At 43.2% G+C, this 23,495-nt stretch overlaps 9 non-coding genes and 25 pseudogenes across 9 annotated transcripts; all 34 read left to right on the forward strand.

Annotated features, from left to right (window-relative positions):
* The first annotated feature begins 753 nt into the window (after positions 1–753).
* LOC136761295 (uncharacterized) lies at positions 754–872 on the forward strand (annotated as a pseudogene).
* Positions 873–1,087: 215 nt separating this feature from the next.
* On the forward strand, positions 1,088–1,206 carry LOC136761630 (uncharacterized; annotated as a pseudogene).
* Positions 1,207–1,431: 225 nt separating this feature from the next.
* On the forward strand, positions 1,432–1,550 carry LOC136761252 (uncharacterized; annotated as a pseudogene).
* Positions 1,551–1,759: 209 nt separating this feature from the next.
* On the forward strand, positions 1,760–1,878 carry LOC136762391 (5S ribosomal RNA). The gene has a single exon (XR_010820591.1). It is a non-coding gene; the product is annotated as a 5S ribosomal RNA (ribosomal RNA).
* Positions 1,879–2,094: 216 nt separating this feature from the next.
* Positions 2,095–2,213, forward strand: LOC136760875 (uncharacterized; annotated as a pseudogene).
* Positions 2,214–2,423: 210 nt separating this feature from the next.
* On the forward strand, positions 2,424–2,542 carry LOC136761518 (uncharacterized; annotated as a pseudogene).
* A 225-nt stretch (positions 2,543–2,767) lies between these two features.
* Positions 2,768–2,886, forward strand: LOC136760785 (5S ribosomal RNA). The gene has a single exon (XR_010820288.1). It is a non-coding gene; the product is annotated as a 5S ribosomal RNA (ribosomal RNA).
* Positions 2,887–3,096: 210 nt separating this feature from the next.
* On the forward strand, positions 3,097–3,215 carry LOC136761046 (uncharacterized; annotated as a pseudogene).
* Positions 3,216–3,430: 215 nt separating this feature from the next.
* LOC136760939 (uncharacterized) lies at positions 3,431–3,549 on the forward strand (annotated as a pseudogene).
* Positions 3,550–3,776: 227 nt separating this feature from the next.
* On the forward strand, positions 3,777–3,895 carry LOC136762539 (5S ribosomal RNA). The gene has a single exon (XR_010820736.1). It is a non-coding gene; the product is annotated as a 5S ribosomal RNA (ribosomal RNA).
* A 211-nt stretch (positions 3,896–4,106) lies between these two features.
* On the forward strand, positions 4,107–4,225 carry LOC136760796 (uncharacterized; annotated as a pseudogene).
* Positions 4,226–4,436: 211 nt separating this feature from the next.
* Positions 4,437–4,555, forward strand: LOC136762561 (5S ribosomal RNA). Its single transcript, XR_010820757.1, has one exon. It is a non-coding gene; the product is annotated as a 5S ribosomal RNA (ribosomal RNA).
* A 209-nt stretch (positions 4,556–4,764) lies between these two features.
* LOC136761002 (uncharacterized) lies at positions 4,765–4,883 on the forward strand (annotated as a pseudogene).
* Positions 4,884–5,099: 216 nt separating this feature from the next.
* Positions 5,100–5,218, forward strand: LOC136762191 (uncharacterized; annotated as a pseudogene).
* Positions 5,219–5,437: 219 nt separating this feature from the next.
* LOC136760957 (uncharacterized) lies at positions 5,438–5,556 on the forward strand (annotated as a pseudogene).
* A 210-nt stretch (positions 5,557–5,766) lies between these two features.
* LOC136760798 (uncharacterized) lies at positions 5,767–5,885 on the forward strand (annotated as a pseudogene).
* A 208-nt stretch (positions 5,886–6,093) lies between these two features.
* Positions 6,094–6,212, forward strand: LOC136761531 (uncharacterized; annotated as a pseudogene).
* Positions 6,213–6,423: 211 nt separating this feature from the next.
* LOC136760940 (uncharacterized) lies at positions 6,424–6,542 on the forward strand (annotated as a pseudogene).
* A 224-nt stretch (positions 6,543–6,766) lies between these two features.
* LOC136761771 (uncharacterized) lies at positions 6,767–6,885 on the forward strand (annotated as a pseudogene).
* A 209-nt stretch (positions 6,886–7,094) lies between these two features.
* LOC136762540 (5S ribosomal RNA) lies at positions 7,095–7,213 on the forward strand. The gene has a single exon (XR_010820737.1). It is a non-coding gene; the product is annotated as a 5S ribosomal RNA (ribosomal RNA).
* Positions 7,214–7,424: 211 nt separating this feature from the next.
* LOC136761129 (uncharacterized) lies at positions 7,425–7,543 on the forward strand (annotated as a pseudogene).
* Positions 7,544–7,770: 227 nt separating this feature from the next.
* Positions 7,771–7,889, forward strand: LOC136762654 (5S ribosomal RNA). The gene has a single exon (XR_010820848.1). It is a non-coding gene; the product is annotated as a 5S ribosomal RNA (ribosomal RNA).
* Positions 7,890–8,098: 209 nt separating this feature from the next.
* LOC136760799 (uncharacterized) lies at positions 8,099–8,217 on the forward strand (annotated as a pseudogene).
* A 208-nt stretch (positions 8,218–8,425) lies between these two features.
* LOC136761019 (uncharacterized) lies at positions 8,426–8,544 on the forward strand (annotated as a pseudogene).
* Positions 8,545–8,764: 220 nt separating this feature from the next.
* On the forward strand, positions 8,765–8,883 carry LOC136761110 (uncharacterized; annotated as a pseudogene).
* Positions 8,884–9,092: 209 nt separating this feature from the next.
* Positions 9,093–9,211, forward strand: LOC136760692 (uncharacterized; annotated as a pseudogene).
* A 224-nt stretch (positions 9,212–9,435) lies between these two features.
* On the forward strand, positions 9,436–9,554 carry LOC136760710 (uncharacterized; annotated as a pseudogene).
* A 216-nt stretch (positions 9,555–9,770) lies between these two features.
* On the forward strand, positions 9,771–9,889 carry LOC136761063 (uncharacterized; annotated as a pseudogene).
* A 215-nt stretch (positions 9,890–10,104) lies between these two features.
* On the forward strand, positions 10,105–10,223 carry LOC136762490 (5S ribosomal RNA). The gene has a single exon (XR_010820688.1). It is a non-coding gene; the product is annotated as a 5S ribosomal RNA (ribosomal RNA).
* Positions 10,224–10,438: 215 nt separating this feature from the next.
* LOC136761151 (uncharacterized) lies at positions 10,439–10,557 on the forward strand (annotated as a pseudogene).
* Positions 10,558–10,763: 206 nt separating this feature from the next.
* On the forward strand, positions 10,764–10,882 carry LOC136762224 (uncharacterized; annotated as a pseudogene).
* A 209-nt stretch (positions 10,883–11,091) lies between these two features.
* On the forward strand, positions 11,092–11,210 carry LOC136762670 (5S ribosomal RNA). Its single transcript, XR_010820863.1, has one exon. It is a non-coding gene; the product is annotated as a 5S ribosomal RNA (ribosomal RNA).
* Positions 11,211–11,431: 221 nt separating this feature from the next.
* On the forward strand, positions 11,432–11,550 carry LOC136761340 (uncharacterized; annotated as a pseudogene).
* A 6,470-nt stretch (positions 11,551–18,020) lies between these two features.
* LOC136762329 (U5 spliceosomal RNA) lies at positions 18,021–18,135 on the forward strand. Its single transcript, XR_010820532.1, has one exon. It is a non-coding gene; the product is annotated as a U5 spliceosomal RNA (small nuclear RNA).
* The last annotated feature ends 5,360 nt before the right edge of the window (positions 18,136–23,495 follow it).

Raw genomic sequence — 23,495 nt, forward strand, 5'->3', positions numbered from 1 at the left:
GTAAACAGAATGAGAACATGGATCCATCATGTCTTGTTACCACTGTGCAGGCTGGTGGTGGTGGTGTAATGGTGTGGGGGATGTCTTCTTGGCACACTTTAGGCCCCTTAGTACCAATTGGGCATCGTTTAAATGCTACGGCCTACCTGAGCATTGTTTCTGACCATGTCCATCCCTTTTTGACCACCATGTACCCATCCTCTGATGGCTACTTCCAGCAGGATAATGCACCATGTCACAAAGGTCGAATCATTTCAAATTGGTTTCTTGAACATGACAATGAGTTCACTGTACTAAACTGGCCCCCACAGTCACCAGATCTCAACCCAATGGAGCATCTTTGGGATGTGGTGGAACGGGAGCTTCGTGCCCTGGATGTGCATCCCACAAATCTCCATCAACTGCAAGATGCTATCCTATCAATATGGGCCAACATTTCTAAAGAATGCTTTCAGCACCTTGTTGAAGCAATGCCACGTAGAATTAAAGCAGTTCTGAAGGCGAAAGGGGGTCAAACACAGTATTAGTATGGTGTTCCTAATAATCCTTTAGGTGAGTTCATCGTAGCTCTTAATACTCTCTTTCTGTCTGGAGGAGATATAATTGAAGTATTGTACACGTACCCGGCTACTTTCAACACCCATTGCTGCACTGATATTTTTCCCTCCATTTTTCTTTATCCATTTTTTTTTTGCTGGAAGTTCCGTCAATACCCGCCAACCTTTAAGAGACATCATGCAGCCAGGCGTTTCGGCTTGTGGCCACACCGTCCTGAACGCGCCCGATCTCGTCAGATCTCGGAAGCTAAACGGGGCAGGACCTGGTCAGTACTTGAATGTGAGACCTCCTGGAAATACCAGGTGCTGCAAACTTTTACGTCTCCTGGGTAACATTATCGTAGCTCTTAATACTCTCTTTCAGTCTGCAGGAGATATAATTGAAGAATTGTACACGTACCCGGCTACTTTCAACAGCCTTTGCTGCACTGATATTTTTCCCTCCATTTTTCTTTTTTCTTTTTTTTTTTGCTGGCAGTTCCGTCAGTACCCGCCAGCCTTTAAGAGACATCATGCAGCCAGGCATCTCGGTTTGCGGCCACACCATCCTGAACGCGCCCGATCTCGTCAGATCTCGGAAGCTAAACGGGGCAGGACCTGGTCAGTACATGAATGAGAGACCTCCTGGAAATACCTAGTGCTGCAAGCTTTTACGTCTCCTGGGTAACTTTATCGTAGCTCTTAATACTCTCTCTCTGTCTGGAGGAGATATAATTGAAGTATTGTACACGTATCCAGCTACTGTCAACACCCTTTGCTGCACTGATATTTTTCCATCCATTTTTCTTTTTTTTTTTTTTTTTTTTTTTTTTTTGCTGGAAGTTCCGTCAATACCCGCCAGCCATTAAGAGACATCATGTAGCCAGGCCTCTCGGCTTGCGGCCACACCGTCCTGAATGCGCCTGATCTCGTCAGATCTCGGAAGCTAAACGGGGCAGGGCCTCGTCAGTACTTGGATGGGACACCTCCTAGAAATACCAGGTGCTGCAAGCTTTTTACGTCTCCTGGGTAACTTCATCGTAGCTCTTAATACTCTCTTTCTGTCTCCAGGAGATATAATTGAAGAATTGTACACGTACCCGGCTACTTTCAACACCCTTTGCTGCACTGGTATATTTCCCTCTATTTTTCTTTTTTTTTTTGCTGGCAGTTCCGTCAATACCCGCCAGCCTTTAAGAGACATCATGCAGCCAGGCATCTCGGCTTGCGGCCACACCATCCTGAACGCGCCCGATCTCGTCAGATCTCGGAAGCTAAACGGGGCAGGGCCTGGTCAGTACTTGGATGGGAGACCTCCGAGAAATACCAGGTGCTGCAAGCCTTTTACGTCTCCTGGGTAACTTTATCGTAGCTCTTAATACTCTCTTTCTGTCTGGAGGAGATATAATTGAAGAATTGTACACGTACTAGGCTACTTTCAACACCCTTTGCTGCACTGATATTTTTCCCTCCATTTTTCTTTTTATTTTATTTTTTTGCTGGAAGTTCCGTCAATATCCGCCAGCCTTTAAGAGACATCATGTAGCCAGGCCTCTCGGCTTGTGGCCACACCGTCCTAAATGCGCCCGATCTCGTCAGATCTCGGAAGCTAAACGGGGCAGGGCCTGGTCAGTACTTGTATGGGAGACCTCCTAGAAATACCAGGTGCTGCAAGCTTTTTACGTCTCCTGGGTAACTTCATCGTAGCTCTTAATACTCTCTTTCTGTCTCCAGGAGATATAATTGAAGAATTGTACACGTACCCGGCTACTTTCAACACCCTTTGCTGCACTGGTATATTTCCCTCTATTTTTCTTTTTTTTTTTTGCTGGCAGTTCCGTCAATACCCGCCAGCCTTTAAGAGACATCATGCAGCCAGGCATCTCGGCTTGCGGCCACACCATCCTGAACGCGCCCGATCTCGTCAGATCTCGGAAGCTAAACGGGGCAGGACCTGGTCAGTACATGAATGTGAGACCTCCTGGAAATACCTGGTGCTGCAAGATTTTACGTCTCCTGGGTAACTTTATCGTAGCTCTTAATACTCTCTATCTGTCTGGAGGAGATATAATTGAAGTATTGTACACGTACCCGGCTACTTTCAAAACCCATTACTGCACTGATATTTTTCCCTCCATTTTTCTTTTTCTTTTTTTTTTTTTTTTTTTTTTGCTGGAAGTTCCGTCAATACCCGCCAGCCATTAAGAGACATCATGTAGCCAGGCCTCTCGGCTTGCGGCCACACCGTCCTGAATGCGCCCGATCTCGTCAGATCTCGGAAGCTAAACGGGGCAGGGCCTGGTCAGTACTTGGATGGGAGACCTCCTAGAAATACCAGGTGCTGCAAGCTTTTTACGTCTCCTGGGTAACTTCATCGTAGCTCTTAATACTCTCTTTCTGTCTCCAGGAGATATAATTGAAGAATTGTACACGTACCCGGCTACTTTCAACACCCTTTGCTGCACTGGTATATTTCCCTCTATTTTTCTTTTTTTTTTTTGCTGGCAGTTCCGTCAATACCCGCCAGCCTTTAAGAAACATCATGCAGCCAGACATCTCGGCTTGCGGCCACACCGTCCTTGACGCGCCCGATCTCGTCAGATCTCGGAAGCTAAACGGGGCAGGACCTGGTCAGTACTTGAATGTGAGACCTCCTGGAAATACCTGGTGCTGCAAGCTTTTACGTCTCCTGGGTAACTTTATCGTAGCTCTTAATACTCTCTATCTGTCTGGAGGAGATATAATTGAAGAATTGTACACATACCCAGCTACTGTCAACACCATTTGCTGCACTGATATTTTTCCCTCCATTTTTCTTTTTTCTTTTGTTTTTTGCTGGAAGTTCCATCAATACCCGCCAGCCTTTAAGACACATCATGCCGCCAGGCCTCTTGGCTTGCAGCCACACCGTCCTGAACGCCCCCGATCTCATCAGATCTTGGAATTTAAACGGGGCAGGGCCTGGTCAGTACTTGGATGGGTGACCTCCTAGAAATGCCAGGTGCTGCAAGCTTTTTACGTCTCCTGGGTAACTTCATCGTAGCTCTTAATACTCTCTTTCTGTCCGGAGGAGATATAATTGAAGAATTGTACACGTACCCGGCTACTTTCAAAACCCATTACTGCACTGATATTTTTCCCTCCATTCTTCTTTTTCTTTTTTTTTTTCTTTTGTTTTTTGCTGGCTGTTCCGTCAATACCCGCCAGCCTTTAAGAGACATCATGCCGCCAGGCATCTTGGCTTGCGGCCACACCGTCCTGAACGCGCCCGATCTCGTCAGATCTCGGAAGCCAAACGGGGCAGGGCCTGGTCAGTACTTGGATGGGTTTCCTCCTGGAAATACCAGGTGCTGCAAGCTTTTTACGTCTCCTGTGTAACTTCATCGTAGCTCTTAATACTCTCTTTCAATCTGGAGGAGATATAATTGAAGAATTGTACACGTACCTCGCTACTTTCAACACCCTTTGCTGCACTGATATTTTTACCACCATTTCTCTTTTTTTTTTTTTGCTGGCAGTTCCGTCAATACCCGCCAGCCTTTAAGAGACATCATGCAGCCAGGCGTCTCGGCTTGCGGCCACACCATCCTGAACGCGCCCGATCTCGTCAGATCTCGGAAGCTAAACGGGGCAGGACCTGGTCAGTACTTGAATGTGAGACCTCCTGGAAATACCTGGTGCTGCAAGCTTTTACAACTCCTGGGTAACTTCATCGTAGCTCTTAATACTCTCTATCTGTCTGGAAGAGATATAATTGAAGTATTGTACATGTACCCAGCTACTGTCAACACCCTTTGCTGCACTGATATTTTTCCATCCATTTTTCTTTTTTTTTTTTTTGCTGGAAGTTCCGTCAATACCCGCCAACCTTTAAGAGACATCATGCAGCCAGGCCTCTCGGCTTGTGGCCACACCGTCCTGAATGCGCCTGATCTCGTCAGATCTCGGAAGCTAAACGGGGCAGGGCCTGGTCAGTACTTGGATGGGAGACCTCCTAGAAATACCAGGTGCTGCAAGCTTTTTACGTCACCTGGGTAACTTCATCGTAGCTCTTAATACTCTCTTTCTGTCTGGAGGAGATATAATTCAAGTATTGTACACGTACCCGGCTACTTTCAACACCCTTTGCTGCACTGGTATTTCTCCCTCCATTTCTCTTTTTTTTTTTTGCTGGCAGTTCCGTCAATACCCGCCAGCCTTTAAGAGACATCATGCAGCCAGGATCTCGGCTTGCGGCCACACCATCCTGAACGCGCCCGATCTCGTCAGATCTCGGAAACTGAATGGGGCAGGGCCTGGTCAGTACTTGGATGGGAGACCTCCTGGAAATACCAGGTGCTGCAAGCTTTTTACGTCTGCTGGGTAAGTTTATCGTAGCTCTTAATACTCTCTTTCTGTCTGGAGGAGATATAATTGAAGTATTGTACACGTACCCGGTTACTTTCAACACCCATTGCTGCACTGATATTTTTCCCTCCATTTTTCTTTTTCTTTATTATTATTTCTGGAAGTTCCGTCAATATCCGCCAGCCTTTAAGAGACATCATGCAACCAGGCCTCTCGGCTTGCGGACACACAGTCCTGAACGCGCCCGATCTCGGAAGATCTCGGAAACTAAACGGGACAGGACCTGGTCAGTACTTGGATGGGAGATCGTCTGGAAATACCAGGTGCTGCCAGCTTTTTACGTCTCCTGGGGAACTTCATCGTAGCTCTTAATACTCTCTTTCTGTCTGGAGAATATATAATTGAAGAATTGTACACGTACCCGGCTACTTTCAACACCCTTTGCTGCACTGGTATTTTTCCCTCTATTTTTCTTTTTTTTTTTTTTTTTTTTTGCTGGAAGTTCCGTCAATACCCACCAGCCTTTAAGAGACATCATGCAGCCAGGCCTCTTGGCTTGCGGCCACATTGTCCTGAACGCGCCTGATCTCGTTAGATCTCGGAAGCTAAACGGGGCAGGGCCTGGTCAGTACTTGGATGGGAGACCTCCAGGAAATACCTGGTGCTGCAAGCTTTTTACGTCTCCTGGGAAACTTAATCGTAGCTCTTAATACTCTCTATCTGTCTGGAGGTGTTATAATTGAGGAATTGTACACGTACCCGGCTACTTTCATCAGCCTTTGCTGCACTGGTATTTTTCCCTCTATTTTTCTTTTTTTTTTTTGCTGGCAGTTCCGTCAATACCCGCCAGCCTTTTAGAGACATCATGCAGCCAGGCGTCTCGGCTTGCGGCCACACCATCCTGAACGCGCCCGATCTCGTCAGATCTCGGAAGCTAAACGGGGCAGGACCTGGTCAGTACTTGAATGTGAGACCTCCTGGAAATACCTGGTGCTGCAAGCTTTTACGTCTCCTGGGTAACTTCATCGTAGCTCTTAATACTCTCTTTCTGTCTGGAGGAGATATAATTCAAGTATTGTACACGTACCCGGCTACTTTCAACACCCTTTGCTGCACTGGTATTTCTCCCTCCATTTCTCTTTTTTTTATTGCTGGCAGTTCCGTCAATATCCGCCAGCCTTTAAGAGACATCATGCAGCCAGGCATCTCGGCTTGCGGCCACACCGTCCTGAACGCGTCCGATCTCGTAAGATCTCGGAAACTGAGTGGGGCAGGGCCTGGTCAGTACTTGGATGGGTGTCCTCCTGGAAATACCAGGTGCTGCAAGCTTTTTACGTCTCCTGGGTAACTTCATCGTAGCTCTTAATACTCTCTTTCAGTCTGGAGGAGATATAATTGAAGAATTGTACACGTACCTGGCTACTTTCAACACCCTTTGCTGCACTGATATTTTTACCACCATTTCTCTTTTTTTTTATTTGTTGGATGTTCCGTCAAAACCCGCCAACCATTAAGAGACATCATGCAGCCAGGCCTCTTGGCTTGCAGCCACACCGTCCTGAACGCCCCCGATCTCATCAGATCTTGGAATTTAAACGGGGCAGGGCCTGGTCAGTACTTGGATGGGTGACCTCCTAGAAATGCCAGGTGCTGCAAGCTTTTTACGTCTCCTGGGTAACTTCATCGTAGCTCTTAATACTCTCTTTCTGTCCGGAGGAGATATAATTGAAGAATTGTACACGTACCCGGCTACTTTCAAAACCCATTACTGCACTGATATTTTTCCCTCCATTTTTCTTTTTCTTTTTTTTTTTTTTTTTTTTGCTGGAAGTTCTGTCAATACCCGCCAGCCATTAAGAGACATCATGCAGCCAGGCCTCTCGGCTTGCGGCCACACCGTCCTGAACGCGCCCGATCTCGTCAGATCTCAGAATTTAAACGGGGCAGGGCCTGGTCAGTACTTTTATGGGTGACCTTCTGGAAATACGAGGTGCTGCAAACTTTTTACGTCTCCTGGGTAACTTCATCGTAGCTCTTAATTCTCTCTTTCTGTCTGGAGGAGATATAATTGAAGAGTTGTACACGTACCCGGCTACTTTCAACAGCCTTAGCTGCACTGATATTTTTCCCTCCATTTCTCTTTTTTTTTTTGCTGGCTGTTCCGTCAATACCCGCCAGCCTTTAAGAGACATCATGCCGCCAGGCATCTTGGCTTGCGGCCACACCGTCCTGAACGCGCCCGATCTCGTCAGATCTCGGAAGCCAAACGGGGCAGGGCCTGGTCAGTACTTGGATGGGTTTCCTCCTGGAAATACCAGGTGCTGCAAGCTTTTTACGTCTCCTGTGTAACTTCATCGTAGCTCTTAATACTCTCTTTCAATCTGGAGGAGATATAATTGAAGAATTGTACACGTACCTGGCTACTTTCAACACCCTTTGCTGCACTGATATTTTTACCACCATTTCTCTTTTTTTTTATTTGCTGGATGTTCCGTCACAACCCGCCAACCATTAAGAGACATCATGCAGTCAGGCCTCTCGGCTTGCAGCCACACCGTCCTGAACGCCCCCGATCTCATCAGATCTTGGAATTTAAACGGGGCAGGGCCTGGTCAGTACATGGATGGGTGACCTCCTGGAAATGCCAGGTGCTGCAAGCTTTTTACGTCTCCTGGGTAACTTCATCGTAGCTCTTAATACTCTCTTTCTGTCTGGAGGAGATATAATTGAAGAATTGTACACGTACCCGGCTACTTTCAAAACCCATTACTGCACTGATATTTTTCCCTCCATTTTTCTTTTTCTTTTTTTTTTTTTTTTTTTTTTTGCTGGAAGTTCCGTCAATACCCGCCAGCCTTTAAGAGACATCATGCAGCCAGGCCTCTTGGCTTGCGGCCACATTGTCCTGAAAGCGCCCGATCTCGTCAGATCTCGGAAGCTAAACGGGGCAGGGCCTGATCAGTACTTGGATGGGAGACCTCCAGGAAATACCTGGTGCTGCAAGCTTTTAACGTCTCCTGGGAAACTTCATCATAGCTCTTAATACTCTCTATCTGTCTGGAGGTGTTATAATTGAGGAATTGTACATGTACCCAGCTACTTTCAACAGCCTTTGCTGCACTGGTATTTTTCCCTGTATTTTTCTTTTTTTTTTTGCTGGCAGTTCCGTCAATACCCGCCAGCCTTTAAGAGACATCATGCAGCCAGGCGTCTCGGCTTGCGGCCACACCATCCTGAACGCGCCCGATCTCGTCAGATCTCGGAAGCTAAACGGGGCAGGACCTGGTCAGTACTTGAATGTGAGACCTCCTGGAAATACCTGGTGCTGCAAGCTTTTACAACTCCTGGGTAACTTCATCGTAGCTCTTAATACTCTCTATCTGTCTGGAAGAGATATAATTGAAGTATTGTACACGTACCCAGCTACTTTCAACACCCTTTGCTGCACTGGTATTTCTCCCTCCATTTCTCTTTTTTTTTTTTGCTGGCAGTTCCGTCAATATCCGCCAGCCTTTAAGAGACATCATGCAGCCAGGATCTCGGCTTGCGGCCACACCATCCTGAACGCGCCCGATCTCGTCAGATCTCGGAAACTGAATGGGGCAGGGCCTGGTCAGTACTTGGATGGGAGACCTCCTGGAAATACCTGGTGCTGCAAGCTTTTACGTCTCCTGGGTAACTTTATCGTAGCTCTTAATTCTCTCTTTCTGTCTGGAGGAGATATAATTGAAGAATTGTACACGTACCCGGCTACTTTCAACACCCTTTGCTGCACTGATATTTTTCCCTCCCTTTTTCTATTTTTTTTTTTTTTTTTTTTTGCTGGAAGTTCCGTCAATACTTGCCAGCCTTTAAGAGACATCATGCAGCCAGGCCTCTCGGCTTGCGGCCACACCGTCCTGAACGCGCCTGATCTCATCATATCTCGGAAGCTAAACGGGGCAGGGTCTGGTCAGTACTTGGTTGGGTGACCTCCTGGAAATACCAGGTGCTGCAAGCTTTTTACGTCTCCTGGGTAACTTCATCGTAGCTCTTAATACTCTCTTTCAGTCTGGAGGAGATATTATTGAAGAATTGTACACGTACCCGGCTACTTTCAACAGCCTTTGCTGCACTGATATTTTTCCCTCCATTTTTCTTTTTTTTTTTTGCTGGAAGTTCGTCAATATCCGCCAACCTTTAAGAGACATCATGCAGCCAGGCCTCTCGGCTTGTGGCCACACCGTCCTGAATGCGCCCGATCTCGTAAGATCTCGGAAGCTAAACGGGGCAGGGCCTGGTCAGTACTTGGATGGCTGACCTCCTAGAAATACCAGGTGCTGCAAGCTTTTTACGTCTCCTGGGTAACTTCATCGTAGCTCTTAAAACTCTCTTTCTGTCTGGAGGAGACATAATTGAAGTATTGTACACGTACCCAGCTACTGTCAACACCCTTTGCTGCACTGATATTTTTCCATCCATTTTTCTTTTTTTTTTTTTTTTTTTTTTTTTTGCTGGAAGTTCCGTCAATACCCGCCAACGTTTAAGAGACATCATGCAGCCCGGCCTCTTGGCTTGCAGCCACACCGTCCTGAACGCCCCCGATCTCATCAGATCTTGGAATTTAAACGGGGCAGGGCCTGGTCAGTACTTGGATGGGTGACCTCCTGGAAATGCCAGGTGCTGCAAGCTTTTTACGTCTCCTGGGAAACTTCATCGTAGCTCTTTATACTCTCTTTCTGTCTGGAGGAGATATAATTGAAGAATTGTACACGTACCCGGCTACTATCAAAACCCTTTGCTGCACTGATTTGTTTCTCTCCATTTTTCTTTTTTCTTATTTTTTTTGCTGGAAGTTCCATCAATACCCGCCAGCCTTTAAGAGACATCATGCAGCCAGGCCTCTTTGTTTGCGGCCACACCGTCCTGAACGTGCCCGATTTCGTCAGATCTCGGAAGCTGAACGGGGCAGGGCCTGATCAGTACTTGGATGGGAGACCTCCTGGAAATACCAGGTGCTGCAAGCTTCTTACGTCTCCTGGGTAACTTCATCATAGCTCTTAATACTCTCTTTCTGTCTGGAGGAGATATGATTGAAGAATTGTACACGTACCCGGCTACTTTCAACTCCCTTTGCTGCACTGAAATTTTTCACTCCATTTTTCTTATTTCTTTTTTTTTTGCTGGCAGTTCCGTCAATACCCGCCAGCCTTTAAGAGACATCATGCAGCCAGGCCTTTTGGTTTGCGGCCACACCGTCCTGAACGCGCCCAATCTCATCAGATCTCGGAAGCTAAACGGGGCAGGGCCTGGTCAGTACTTGGATGGGAGACCTCCTGGAAATACCAGGTGCTGCAAGCTTCTTACGTCTCCTGGGTAACTTCATCGTAGCTCTTAATACTCGCTTTCTGTCTGGAGGAGATATAATTGAAGTATTGTACACGTACCCAGCTACATTTAACACCCTTTGCTGCACTGATATTTTTCCCTCCATTTTTCTTATTTCTTTTTTTTTTGCTGGAACTTCCGTCAATACCCGCCAGCCTTTTAGAGACATCATGCAGCCAGGCCTCTAGGTTTGCGGCCACACCGTCCTGAACGCGCCCGATCTCATCAGATCTCGGAAGCTAAACGGGGCAAGACCTGGTCAGTACTTGGATGGGAGACCTTCTGGAAAAACTAGGTACTGCAAACTTTTTACGTCTCCTGGGTAACTTCATCGTAGCTCTTAATACTCTCTTTCTGTCAGGAGAAGATACAATTGAAGAAATGTACACGTACCCGGCTACTTTCAACACCATTTGCTGCACTGGTATTTTTCCCTCCATTTTTCTTTTTTTTGCTGGAAGTTCCGTCAATACCCGCCAGCCATTAAGAGACATCATGCAGCCAGGCTTTTTGGCTTGCGGCCACACCGTCCTGAACGCGCCCGATCTTGTCAGATCTAGGAAGCAAAACGTGGCAGGACCTGGTCAGTATTTGGATTGGTGACCTCCTGGAAAAACTAGGTACTGCAAACTTTTTACGTCTCCTGGGTAACTTCATCGTAGCTCTTAATACTCTCTTTCTGTCTGGAGGAGATATAATTGAAGAAATGTACACGTACCCGGCTACTTTCAACACCCTTTGCTGAACTGATATTTTTCCCTCCATTTTTCTTTTTTTATTTGCTGGAAGTTCCGTCAACACCCGTCAGCCTTTAAGAGACATCATGCAGCCAGGCCTCTCGGCTTGCGGCCATGCCGTCCTGAACACGACCGATCTCGTCAGATCTCGGAAGCTATACAGGGCAGGGCCTGGTCAGTACTTGGATGGGTGACCTCCTGGAAATACCAGGTGCTGCAAGCTTTTTACGTCTCCTGGGTAACTTCATCGTAGCTCTTAATACTCTCTTTCTGTCTGGAGGAGATATAATTGAAGAATTGTACACGTTCCCGGCTACTTTCAACACCCTTTCCTGCACTGTTATTTTTCCCTCCATTTTTTTATTTTTTTATTTTTTATTTTTTGCTGGAAATTCCGTCAACACCCGTCAGCCTTTAAGAGACATCATTCAGCCAGGCATTTCGGCTTGCGGCCACACCGTCCTGAACGTGCCCGGTCTCGTCAGACCTTGGAAACTAAACGGGCCAGGGCCTGGTTAGTACTTGGATGGGTGACCTCCAGGAAATACCAGGTGATGCAAGCTTTTTACGTCTCCTGGGTATCTTCATCGTAGCTCTTAATACCCTTTATCTGTCTGGAGGAGATATAATTGAAGTATTGTACACTTTGTCTTAGGGACAGTCTGGCTAGCAGTGACTGAGTGGTTGACAGACGACAAGCAACGGAATGTACGTGCTCTGTGATGTCATAGCAGTCAGCTGAGAGAGGCTCGTGATGTCATCGCTGAGCTGTCTGTCTGTCTGTCTGTCTCTCTCTCTCTCTTTCTCTCTCTCTCTCTCTCTCTCTCTTCCTCTCAATTCAATTCATTTGTATTGTCAAAGCAATTGGACATACATACATATATATATATATATACATACATACATACATCCATACATGCTAGAAAGTCATTACTATGTTATCTTAAAGGCTAACTAAGCAGAACATATATCATTATAGAACAGAGTTCATAGGTCAACACATGGTTTTAGGGAACAGGCACGTAGGTCATACCGTTTGACAATGTCTCCAAGGTTCTCATCGTAAATAACAAACAGAAATCAAACTATCTTCTGGGCTGACCTTCTAGCTTGACCGTATCTTTCTTAAGTATACAAGAGAGAAAAACAGGTGTAAGAAAATAATTTCTAATTTTCCTTCTACACATATATACATACATACATACATATGTAGCGTTATGTTGGGTGTATTTGGATAAGAGCATTTGGGCTCTGAGCTGAAGCACTGATCTAAAGAAGACCTCTCCCCCCCCAAAGTTATCAGATTTCCTTAGCTCATCAGCTTGGAACTGGTTTGCATCAAAGTGACAGTTTTGGGGAGGATGGCACCGAGAAGAGGCCAAATAGTTTGGAATTCTGCTATGAGATGTCTGGAGAAAGGGGCCTGTAGGTGATAAAAACTCTTTGAAGTGGATGAGAGCCGAAATCCCGACATAGAGCTACGAACCCAGGCCAACCGGCATTTCCAAAAGATGGCATGGATTGACATCAGTCATAAATAAAGCCTCCCTCCAATAGGACACTGGGGGCTGAAACCGAAATCCAATCTCAAGAACTCAGGGACCAATCACCTACTGATCTGACAGACTATAAGGAACAGCGGACAGTCTTTCTCTCTCTCTCTCTCTCACCTGAACCAGAAACTCGCTGCCACAGCTCAACCTGTAGCTCTGTTGCCAGAACCGGAATCAGAAACCAACCAAGTCTTTGCCGGCAACAGAAGAGTTAAACTATGAGAAGGAGATTGAGCGAAGAATTATTTTAAAGGACTTTATTAAATAAATAACTTCACAGACCCACCTGATCAGTGGAGTTTTACAGCTGGACAATTGACTAAGTCGACTGAATACGAAAGTGTCAGTCACTTAAATAGCTATTTGAGTCTTAAGAAACTTGACCCTTGGAACAAACAGGGCCCTGCTTTCCTCAAAGACTTCGTCTTCAAGTAACTACGGTGGAACCATGCTTACAAAGAAGATTTTGTGCACAACCTTGGAGCCTTCAAACCAATGGAAAATCTGTTTGGAAACGACTCTACATTCCCGAAACCCCAACTTCCAGGTGCATCGACTGAGTGGAAGTTCTTGGACAAAGCCGAACCGGACTGCCTTTGTTCCAAACCACACGGACCTCGTGCCGTGTGCTGTTATCTGAGCCCGAAGCCAGAGAGGCCTCTCTGCGACGAAGTTCACATAAGTTTAACAGTTTGGAGTTTGTGATTCATGACATTTGAGAAATCAATTAGAAATGTTAATCTGTGATTCATAACTCTAGAATGTGTAATATCATTTAGTTTTCTTAAATATAAATGTGAGTTGCATTAAACTGTTTTGTTGATAATTTTAGAAATAAAATCTGTCAACGCCGAGAAATATCTTCTCATTCCTGTTTAACTGTTTAGTCTGAAATTGACACAAGTTAATAGACATTAGATTATTGGTGGCCCTGCCTATCCTTAATCATTGAATAATAATCAGTTAAGGGAAATTGTGGTAACAAATAGGATCTTTCTCGGCACCTAAACGTAAATGAGACTGATATATATATAACGAGAAGTTACCTGACATAAATACTAACCTGCGTAGTTATTTAATGTCTGACTAATAATACTAACGAGAGACTCACCTTCGTCTTACTAACCGGTATTGTAGTCAATGTGTTTATAACCTTTTTTGTTTAACGATTTGTTAAACGGAATGTACGTGCTCTGTGATGTCATAGCAGTAAGCTGAGAGAGGCTCGTCATGTCATCGCTGAGCTGGCTGGCTGGCTCTCTGTGTGTGTGTGTGTGTGTCTCTCTCTGTCTGTCTGTCTGTCTGTCTCTCTCTCTCTCTCTTACTCTCTCTCTCTCCCTCTCAATTCAATTCATTTGTATTGTCAAAGCAATTGGACATGCATACATACATACATACATATATATGGAAAATAAACAATATGTGTACATCTCTTTCTGCATTAGTGGTGCCCTCACAGATGTGCAAGTTACATGACAGACAGACAGACAGACACACACACACTTTCACACACAGACAGACAGACACAGACACACACAGAAACACACACACATACTTTGACAGACAGACAGACAGACACACGCATATTATGGGTCTTTGTTGGGTAGTGAAATGGGTAGCATCAGTCGCAGTGTGGGTAAAGTCAGGGAGCCAATCATAGTCCCCGTTATTTGCATATCGTGGCGCAAAGCATTCTGGGAAAAGCAACTAAACACGTTTAGTCATGTATTTGTCCATAGTTTACACATGAGATGAAAGAGACAGTATGACGTATTGAGCACCTGGGATTCCTCATGTGTATGTGAGGGGCAGAGGAACCGGATCCCAAGTGTGCGTCCCAGGTGCTATAGGTTTCAAAGCATGCAGGGGAATAGGCACCCCACCCTGACACATAAAGAAGACTGGATAGGGAGATATAAATAGCAATGGGGAGACTCTTGTACTTGGTGTGGCTCTATCCATATAGTGGGGCCAGCAGGTGCAGCAATAGAAGCTCAGCCTGGGGAGACTGGATTTAGCATTTCCTCTCCATTTTGATAACTATCCATAATCATTTCTGCAAAATACTTCTATGATACCTATGTATGTTTTTTACTTGTACTATATTATACTATCAAGTATCAGTGTACACATACAATGTGACCTGTTACATTAATACAGAGGCCACGGAAGGCCAGATCACTAATAGCCACTGTCCCCTGATATTACACTTTTTTACAATCACTTTGGCACTCATTTCAGAACCTTGATGTCATTTTTCAAAACTCTAGACACTAAACTCACACCCGATGATCAAAATGCACATTTTTCAAAACTCTAACACTTTTTTACAATTGCTTGGATACAATACACATCAACCTCAGAACATTTGTTCATTGAACTAAAATGACACAACTTAACATCAAAGTATTACCATTTCAAAATGCAATTCACACATTACATCTGAGATCACTGTCTATTCATTTCATTACAAAGATCTAACTATCAATTGATACAGCTGCTCAAAATGATAAGTGACTGTTGCATTACTCTTAATGCATAATTTTATGGAAACTGACAAACAATATTCCATGTTTCGATCATGAAAGTTTCAGGATAATGAGATCCATTGACATCAATAAACGAGGAGCATGAACCAGTTGGACTACATTATCTATGGATGTAATATTTCATCATCATTCATCATCATGTAGCACTTTTCCACACCATGTTTGCAGTGTGGAAGGAAAGTTAGAAATTCTTTCTCTAATACCTGTTTTTCTCTCTTGTATACTTAAGAAAGATAAGGTCAAGCTAGAAGGTCAGGCCAGAAGGTAGTTTGATTTCTGTTTGTTATTTACGATGAGAATCTTGGAGACAATGTCAAACAGTATGATTGAAGTGCCTGCTCCCTAATCCATGTGTTGATCTATGAACTCTGTCCTATAATGATATAAATTCTGCTTAGCTAACTTTTAAGATAACATAGTAATGACTTTCTGATTATAACCAGCTCTTTGATTTTTGTGTATAAAAGCTCTGACTGTTAAAATGAAGGCAGAGCGACTTTGGGATCTACTTGAGTCACTGTTCCTCTCCACGCTGCGTGTATTAAAGGCATTGCAACTAACGCTCCAACCTGGTTGAAGATGATTGTTCTTCCACATCAGATTTGACATTACTGTATGTATGCAGGCCCTTGTAATTGCTTTTCCAATACTGCCAACTGGTTATTGATGATTGATTTCACATTGTGGTACGAGTATCGAGTGAAATGAGTGCTATCCACCCCAGCAACACAGTGATAACATGGAGCCGGCAAGTCATCCAGGTCACAATAGAGGTCAAGCAGTGGGAGGAGGAAGACGTGGTGGTCAAAGGAATGGAAGGGGACATGCACCCCTTCTGAGAGGTGGTCGTGGGCCTCGTCATAGAGGAGGGCTTAGGCCTCACCAGAGAGGCAGCCATGGGCCTCATTTGAGAGGTGTTGGGGGAACGTGGTAGAGGACAAGGCCACGGACCAGACAGCGGCAGCAACAGCAAATAGTGTCCAGTGAAATCCGAGAAATAGTTGTAGAGCATGTTGTAAATCATGGCATGACCATGACTGAGGCAGCTACAATGATTCAATCAAACCTCAGAATCAACTCAGGATCAACTGTGGCCTCAATCATCAGAAATTTCCGTACTGAGAAGCGGCAAGTCTTCAGCATGCACTAAACATTAGGCTACTCTCAATTGTCAAATGACTGTATACTGCATACCAATGTGTAGCACAGAGTATAGTGTGCCTTTTGAAAGAAATGCAGACAGAGTGAAGCAGCTGATGACTGAGTATGTTCAGGTATGTTCAGTTTCAAGATGCCTCTTGTGAAAAATGGTTGTGAGAACCTGAACCTGAACACAGGGCTGATGGAAATTCAGAAGTACAGTAATCAATCCTTTGTTTTACACTAAGCCAGGTGAGGAACACTGCAGTTGACATTTTACTGTAGTTTTGTTCTTTTTTGTAGCTAATTATTGTTGCATGGCTTCAAAGAAACCTATGGTGTGATTTGATTGTATTGCATCAATACATTTCAGATTTTGTTCAATGATTCCACTGTGTCTGTAGTATTCTCTCTACTAGTCCTTTTACAGTGATGTATTTATGTGTAGTACCATAATGAAACATGTATCACATATTTTGTACTACAATATTTAATGATTGTACGAACAACTACACAGTGAAACTATCGGTATCTTCTGTGTGGGTGATCTAAATAAATGTTACTATGGTATTTCATGATAAATGAATTATTTGAACCAACAAGTCTGCAAGTGCAAGGTTTCTTTAAAGATATGAATGCACAATGCAATGTTTTGAACATTGGACAGCCTGTGTTACAAGTGATGACCGTTTTGAGTTTTGTGTCTAGAGTTTTGAAAAATGACATCAAGGTTCTGAAATTAGTGACAAAGTGATTGTAAAAAACTGTATATTCATCCTATTTAATGTGCTCTTTTAAAATGTACTTTTCTTTTTTATGTTGCCATTTCTGTTCTACCAATGTTTCAGTTGTTAGCCAAAGATTGACAGAGTACATCTCATACACACAGGCCAGACAGCAAGGATTTCTTTTTGAAATTCAATTACAAATGCTGCATGAACTCATCAATACGATTAGAGCTCCTGAAAGCAATATAACTAACTCACTCTACAGCATCTCATTAGCAGTGAAAAGAAACCAAGAAAGTTGGGACAGTCGACTGTTTACCACTATGTAACATCACCTTTTCTTTTAATAACACTTATTAAGCACTTGGGCACTGAAGACACCACTTGGTTAAGTTTAGCAAGTGGGATTTCCCCCCATTCATCCATTATGCATTTCCTCAGCTGCGCAACTGCACAGGGCCTTCGTTGTCTTAATTTGCACTTCATAGTGCGCCACACATTCTCAATTCGGAGACAGGTCAGGACTGCAGGCAGGCCATGCTAGCACCCGCACTCTCTGCCTACGCAACCATGCGCTTGTAATCTGGGCAGAATGTGGTTTGGCGTTATCCTGCTGAAAAATGCAGGGATGTCCCTGGAAAAGACGATGTCTGGATGGCAGCATATGTTGCTCCAAAATGTGTACATCTCTTTCTGCAAAAATGGTGCCCTCACAGATGTGCGAGTTACATGACAGACAGACACTCATACACACTGTCACACCCACACACACACACACACTTTCACAGACAGACACACGCACACACACTCACTTTCACACAGAGACAGACACACAAACACAGAGACAGACACACACACACTCACTTTCACACAGAGACACACAAACACATACACTTTCACACAGACACACACACACATACATACATACATACATACATATATAAGGAAAAGAAACAATACATTTAAAAATCACAAAAAGATGTAATAAAGTACAGAAAATCTAAATGTAATAAAATGTGATCTTTAATACACACAAATATGTATGGCTGGTCGGATGCGTCTTGGACTCGGGTTCCTCTTCATTACGTATAATGCTTTTGCCTTTTGCTATAGCTTTCCGTGGAGGGGATCGTGGGTGAGTTTGTACCATTCTTGGGGGGCTCTGCCTTGTTGGGGCGGAGCTGTGATCCAGGTGAACAGCAGATCGGACATAGGTGGGCATGTGGGCGGAGGAGGAAGGCCGGTCAAGCAAATAAGCTTGCTAAGGTACGCAGCAGCAGCAAGCAGCCCCACCATCCAGTCAGCCAGCCAGTCTGGCTGGCAGTGACTGAGTGGTTGACAGACGGCAAGCAACGGAATGTACGTGCTCTGTGATGTCATAGGAGTCACCTGAGAGAGATGTTTGTGATGTCATCGCTGAGCTGGCTGGCTCTGTGTGTCTTGCTGGCTGTGTGTGTGTGTGTGAGAGAGAGAGAGACTTTTTGACTTTTATCAGACTTCATTGCCTGTTTGCAACACGCAATAATTCATACAAAAGAAAATAAATAAATAAAAAAGTGTTCCCCTTTGTTTGTCTCCCCCCAACAAGCATTAACTCCGCCACTGATCTGTACACTTTTAAAGAAAGCAACCCAATACACACAACAAAACAACCATCAAATACTAAACCCTATAAATGAATTACATAATAAAAACCAACTCCCCGTCATACAATTCACAAAGGGCATCATTAATACACCAGACCTGTTCAAAACTCTCCAAATCATTCATCAGCCTGTAATAGTTAAACTCTAGTCTGACTCTGCACTTGACCAGCATGGCAAACACTCTCACTGCATCCTCACTGCCCTCCCCACACACTCTGTTCTTCCTAGTCTTATAGACGGCCATTTTAGCCTGGCCCAGCAAGAAGTTTACCAGCTGGTCCACATGTTTGGTCTTTCTGGTGTATCGCGCCCCTAAAATAAAAACCTTTGTGTTAAAAATCAGGTTAAGATCAGTAAAAAGACGAGTTAAAAGACTAAAAATGGGTGACAACCGAGAGCAAGTGCTGAAACAGTGAAACACGGTCTCTCTCTGAGCACAGAATGGGCAGGCGTCGGACACAGCAGGGTTAAGAACAGTAATAAAAGAATTGACAGCAATAATGGTGTGTAACACCCTCCACTGCAGATTGCCAGCTCTCTTATTGAGGGGGGCTTGTACAGGCTTCTCCAGGCGGGCGCAGTGTCTTCCCCCAGCCCCAGCCTGTAAAGTAATTTTAGGAATCACAAAGAAACAGTTGAAAGTGCTAAATAAGTATTTTGATGCACCATATTAATTTAGGAAATTTACATGTTGTTTTTCATCAGCTTCTGTATCTGATGGCTCCACATCACTGGCTGGATTGACAGCAACGACACTCTAAAAAAAGAAGTGTTAAGTTTGAGCATTCAGGACTTGTTTTGAAGATCCTGAATATCACTGGTCCACAATTTATCTGTGAAACTATGGGTTAATCTCCATATACAAAATACTTTTCACACACACTTTAAATTTACAACTAAATTTACATGTTGATGTCTTTCGTCAGCTTCTGTATTTGATGGCTCAATATAACTGGTTGCATTAACAGCAACGGCACACTACAAGAAAATAACATTATATTTAAACATTCAGGACTGGTTTAGCATCACCTCGAATATCCCTAGCCCTTGAGGTCGATTGTTATTGTGGTCTTCAAGACCAGTGCTTCTCAACCTTAGTCCTGGAGGAGGCCCACTGTCTGCTGATTTTCATTACAACAACATTGTAGGTTATATCAGTGACTGTACCCCTATGCCTGCTGTTTTTTTTCCAGTTGAGCTCTTAATTACCTAATTGGCTTAACTGAAGCCATTTAACCCTTTTCCCAGGTCTTTGGTTGTTGATGAGTTACAAAGAGCTGGATTGTGGCCCGCCATGACTGGAAGTGAAGAACACTCACTCTAGGCCTTTAACTTAATGTTCATATGTAGGGGCCTATCCATCTAATTTGTTTTTGCACATTTATTAACAGAAAAATTGATGGTATGTGAAATCATCTGAGCTGAAAAACATAATGTTCCACCAATAATAAAATAAATGTATTAATTAAAATTATAGAGATAATAGAATGTTCACAGATTATTAGTTCAGAAAATAAAATATTTTTTTATATCTTAAATAGAATTAACACTCAAATCAGTTGTAGGGTAAACAAGGTCTATTTTTTGGATTGATTTTATAATTATACATGTATGGCTGCATGAAGCTTACCTGAGAATCTGATATTTTAGTAACTTTGTTGCTTCTTGTTGGGTAGTCCACGTTTGCCGCCGTTCTTTTTCTGTAAATGTAAATCAAAAGGCAATAATTACATACTGTAATTAAAATACAAAAAGTATAAACATTGTATTATTATTTTTGTATCCTGTTTCTCCATCTCGATGCTGTTCTTTTTGGAATTGCATATCTAGGTTTACTTAAATACTGTTTATAAGATTGTAAACTCATCATCCAAATTTCTTCATTTGCCAAACTTTATGTAGTGCACTTGCAGTTTCAGAAGAAGAAAAAAAACTGTAACAGATGGGATATGTAGTACTTTATACTCGAGTGGTCTATGCGATTACACCCTGTTGGTGTTATTAAGAACGCCAAGTACCAGAATGCAGAGTGGGACTGTTTTTTGTGCCGTGACTTGTCGGGGGAAAAACGGACGAGAAGGTGAAGGTAGTATGGCGGTGATGCACGCGTTGGTGAAGTGGGAAAGCGGGGTCGACAAAGACTCTAACAGCGTGATTCCCACTGCTTGCTTTCGCAATTTTGATTTATTCAGCATTGCTGATGATGACGAAGAGACGACTCGAAACTTCAGAGCAGAGTGGAGAGACACGAACAAACCTCCAAAAGGTGGATGGCCTGTCCATGAAGCGCAGATCATTATGACTGGTAACAATGTTTATTTAAAAAAAAAAAACATTAAAGTCTTTACATGCTATTTGATATATACAATCACAGTATATTTGAAATGAATGTTTAAGTTATTAATGTGTTGTACGTCTAACATACTCTTATAACATGGTAGGTGGTGGTGAGGGCGCTAAAAACTCGTCATACTTGACTGGCATTTGTAAGAACGATTTATTGTGTGTTGTGCTTTACAATAAAATCCCCCAAATCACAAAATAAATTAAACCAGATATAATTTAACTTCAGTTTTGATTCAGTGTTGGCTGTTCATCTTAATTTGTATGGTCAAAGCACAGTATTTTTATGACAAATAAATATAATCCCCAAATATCTGTGGACATAATGCAGGGTTTTATTTATTTTATTTTTATTTTAGGAAAAGAAGGCGAACTAAGAAGAAAACTTAATGACCTAACAAAAATGCCCTGTCCTAAAATGAAGAGAGTACCTAAACCAAACAAAAAACTTCAAATTTCAGATGATAGTGACCTTGATGAACCACAGTTACCGGTGAGATAATTACTGCAAATATTAAATAAATGTATTGCAGGATTGTTTTTTTTTAATCATATTCATATATATATATATATATATATATATTTTCATTTTAAACTCTTTTCCTCTCTGAATACAGCACAAAATAAGAAAGAAAACCGATGGAGCTTCAAGAATTAGATCCCGTCATATTCTACAGACATTTAAAGAGTCCAGTGAAGTTGAGCTACAGCAAAACGTTAAGCAGCTCGAAAAGGAAAACACAAGACTTAAAAATGAAAACCAATGTCTTCGAAACCGTATGGTTGATGGTAAGTTTTTTTATTTATAGCAAATAATTCCTTACCTTGATAAATGTTATTCTTCAGTAATTTAGATTCCAGAGTAATGTATTATAGTTGATCATACTGAAGTAATCTAGAACCACAATACAGACTCTTAATGTGCACTGTCTAATAGTTTAATAATACTGATTATTAAATAAAGTTTTTCAACATAACTTCATAATCCTACATTAATGACTATATGCATTACATTAGACCTGGAAATTCTTGTATTTTATCTTTCTTATTTTTTTCGTAGCTAATGTTAATGACCCACAAAAAGGTCAGTTTGCCAATAACATAGAGCAAGTCTCTCAAGTATAATTGCAGGCATTGATGGTTTTGTTTTCACTTTGCATTAAATATATTACTAGAAATGATTATCATTTAATACTAAGGTTTTTTTCTCCAGAGATTCCAGACCTTTTGGACAATCTGAAAAAAATTGTAACAAAAGCCACATTTATCAGCAATGAAGACAAAAGTGTGTCACCATCAAGTGGTTCTGACAGCCCCACAGCAAATTGTTCTGAATCTGACAAAGAATCACCAAAACAGGTATAACACTCTTGGTCTACAATATTACAAAGACAAGGTAAAAATATATATATTGAAAACAAATATTGGTTGTAAACAATCTAATGATGCTACATTATCAGTTATATTCATAGTTATAGTTGATAATAAGAATGTAATTGAATTATGGGTGTCACAGATTCACTGACTTTATTATGTCTGTAAATTAATAAACTTAGAATTGAGACATACTGTGGTCTTTAATAACACATTTCTGTAACAAAATCACAGCCTTACTGATAATGTATTCCACTTAACATAATATAAGAATAGTTTGGGGATAAACTTGTTTTTTATTTACCATTGTCTTTTAGGTGGAAAAGTTCCCAGGCACTGGAGTTTACATTGACAAACTGTCCTGGATCCTTGCAGAGAGGTGCAGCACGAATACGTCATATGCAAGAACCCTGACGGTTGCTGTCTTTGACTTTCCAACATTACTAAAGAGCAATCTTCGTGGTGGTGGCAGCAAGAGAGATCCAACTTCGGAGACATTAAGATCCTCATTGATGTTATTGAGGATCATATACAGCTGCCTTCGGAAGGACACGACGTGTTTCAGTTGCGGGGCTTTGCAGCCCAGCGGGACCCTCTTAATGCCGGACATCAGCTGCCCGAGCCGGTGCGGATGAACGGAGGGACGTTAGACAGCGTTACCTTCCGGGCAGGAGCAGCGAGCGGCAACACCGGGGTGAAAGTGTCGTCTAACACTGTGCCATTAGCCACTAGCTGATTGAGCAGATCAGTGGTTTTTAAGAAGATAACAATGGCAGCAGACTTGATATTTTCACACCCTGCTACCTCCCCAACCGCTAACACACACTGCTCTAGGGGGCAGAACTGCACCGGAGCGATCTTGACTCCATGGCGTCGGGTCAGTTTTTCAAAAGACGCATTCAGGGGGTCCGACCCCCCGACCCGGGAAGAACTACCGGTACTCCCCCCTCCCCTCCCCTGTTCCCCCACAATAAGAAAAGCACTGAAAACAGAAGACAAAATAAACAAACTGAAAAAAGTAAAGCAACAAAAAAACGCAGCCAAAGGACAGAGCTCTCAGCAGCACTCCCGCTCACTGCAGACCCCTCCCACACACTCCCAGCTGAGAGAGAGAGAGAGTTAGTGTCTGTCTGTCTCTCTCTCTCTCTCTCTGTAGATGCATCATAGGGAACATA

This window comes from Amia ocellicauda, chromosome 10, assembly GCF_036373705.1.
Source record: "Amia ocellicauda isolate fAmiCal2 chromosome 10, fAmiCal2.hap1, whole genome shotgun sequence".
NCBI classification, from domain to species: domain Eukaryota; kingdom Metazoa; phylum Chordata; class Actinopteri; order Amiiformes; family Amiidae; genus Amia; species Amia ocellicauda.